General features: G+C 46.8%; 1 pseudogene; it reads left to right on the top strand.

Annotated features, from left to right (window-relative positions):
* The window catches only part of LOC142028187 (28S ribosomal RNA), an 8,607-nt pseudogene that overhangs the window by 3,818 nt on the left and 2,289 nt on the right, over positions 1 to 2,500 (top strand).

A 2,500-nucleotide genomic window follows, 5' to 3' on the forward strand; every position in this document is an offset into this window, starting at 1 on the left:
GCTTGTCATTTTCCTAAGTGTAAGGGGCCTGTGGAAGCCTCTCCCGAGAGGAGTTGGAAGTGTGAGGTCTGTGAGAAAACATTTGAAACAAAAATCGGCCTGGGGCAGCATAAGCGCTTGGTCCACCCAGTCACAAGAAATCTCGAGCGGATTGCCGCTGCTCGCCCTAAGACAGGTACTATGAGAGGGGCACATCGTCGGTGCTGGACCGAGGATGAGGTTGAATTATTGAGAAAGTTGGATAAACAATATGAGGGGCAGAAAAATATCAATAAGTTGATTGCGGAGCATATTCCGACCAAGACAACAAAACAGATAAGTGATAAAAGACGGGACCTTCATAAGAGCCCGGTAAAAAAGGGAAAAGATCGAGGTCAGACGAAACATCTAGAATTAGAAGGGGAACACCTTGTGGAAGGGGAACATCTCGTGTGCATTGGATCGGAGATGGAGGGGGGACTGAGGTCCCGATACCGAAAGACAGTTTCTGAGTGGGTAACAGCTGGAAAATTGTCCATTCTCCATGGAATGTTTGAGCAGGTGATCGAAGGAGAAGAAGATCCAGCAATAGTTGCTGATAAGGCAATGAAAGACTGTTTCACGTGCCTTGCCTCTAAGTCCCTGGAGTTGAAAACCAGCCAGGGTCGACCGCGTCAGGTGGCCCAAACTGCTCGACCTTCGGAACCACCAAAGGGGTGGATGAAGAAGAGAGCTGTGAAACGGGGGCAATTTCTACGGTTCCAGCGGCTGTTCTACCTGGATAGGGGGAAACTGGCCGGTATTATCCTGGACGACGTGGAATCCCTGAAGTGTGCTATCCCACAAGACGAGATACACAACGTGTTCAAGTCGAGATGGGAGTCACCGGGAACATTCAAGGGCCTGGGTGCGTTCAGATCCAAGGGCCTGGCGGACAACTCGGCATTCGAAACCATGATCACGGCAAAAGAAATCTCTAAAAACATCCAAGAGATGAACAAGAACAGTGCGCCAGGACCAGACAGACTAAGTCTGCGGGATATCATTAAGATAGACCCCCATTGTGTCCAGTTAATGGAACTCTTCAATCTATGGCTGGTGACTGGCACCGTGCCGGACGTGGTGAAAGAATGTCGGACTGTATTAATATCGAAATCATCTCTGCCGGAGCGCCAAATGGACATTAATAACTGGCGTCCAATTACCATCGGATCGATTATCTTGAGGCTGTTCTCAAGGATCCTGACGGCAAGGCTGGCAAAGGCATGCCCTATTAATCCACGACAAAAGGGCTTTATTAGATCAGCGGGATGTGCTGAGAACTTGAAACTGTTACAGCTATTGATTAAGAGTGCAAAAAAGGAACATCGACCCTTGGGCGTTGTCTTCATTGACCTGGCTAAAGCCTTCGACACAGTGAGTCACCATCATCTTATGGCAGTGCTGAAACAAAAGGGTGTGGACCATCACATTATCACCCTGATTACGAACATGTATCAAAACAATAGAACTCGCATTACTGTGAAGAATGAGCAATCGGATCCCATTGGGATTCAAATTGGTGTCAAACAAGGAGATCCTATGTCACCTTTATTGTTTAACTTATCTGTGGACCCCCTATTGTGTAAGTTAGAGGAAGAAGGGAGTGGATACCAGCATGACTCTAAGGGTGTAACATCTATGGCTTTTGCAGATGATTTGGTATTGTTAAGTGGGTCTTGGGAAGGAATGCAGAGTAATATTAAAATCCTGGAGGCCTTTTGTGAGCTGACTGGCCTCAGGACGCAGGGGGAAAAATGCCATGGCTTTTACATACAACCTACTAAGGACTCGTATACTATCAATGATTGTCCTCCATGGCAGATTAACGGCACCCCATTAAATATGATTGAACCTGGTAGCTCGGAGAAGTACTTGGGACTGAGAATAGACCCATGGACTGGGATATCGAAACCCGAACTGCTCAGGAAAATAAGAGATTGGTTACAACGGATTGGAGAAGCACCACTGAAACCGTTTCAGAAAGTCGACATCTTGAAGGGATATACTATCCCGCGACTGATTTACTTAGCAGACCAGGCCGATGTAAAAGCAACGTACTTAGAAGAACTTGACCTGACGATTCGAACTACGGTCAAGGAGTGGCTACATCTACCTCTTAGTACCTGCGATGCCATCCTGTATTCCAGCACACGTGATGGAGGATTAGGCATCGCTAGACTCTCGGGCTTGATCCCTAGTATACAAGCTCGAAGACTGCACAGAATTGCGCAGTCTTCAGACGATGTGATAAGATCAATAGTGAAACGAGAGGGGATCGAAAAAGACTTTGAAAAACTGTGGTTAACAGCTGGGGGTGATAGAAATAAAATACCATCTATTTGGGACCCGAGTGCGATTAGGGTAACATCTGAGGAACTGGGCGAGGGTGAATTTGCTTCCGAATGGGAAATACCAACTCCCAAAACCATCTTTCCTAAACCTTGTGACTGGCGTAAACAGGAATTTATTAATTGGACCA

The sequence above is a fragment of the Buteo buteo genome, unplaced genomic scaffold (genome assembly GCF_964188355.1).
Source record: "Buteo buteo unplaced genomic scaffold, bButBut1.hap1.1 HAP1_SCAFFOLD_185, whole genome shotgun sequence".
Lineage (NCBI taxonomy): Eukaryota > Metazoa > Chordata > Aves > Accipitriformes > Accipitridae > Buteo > Buteo buteo.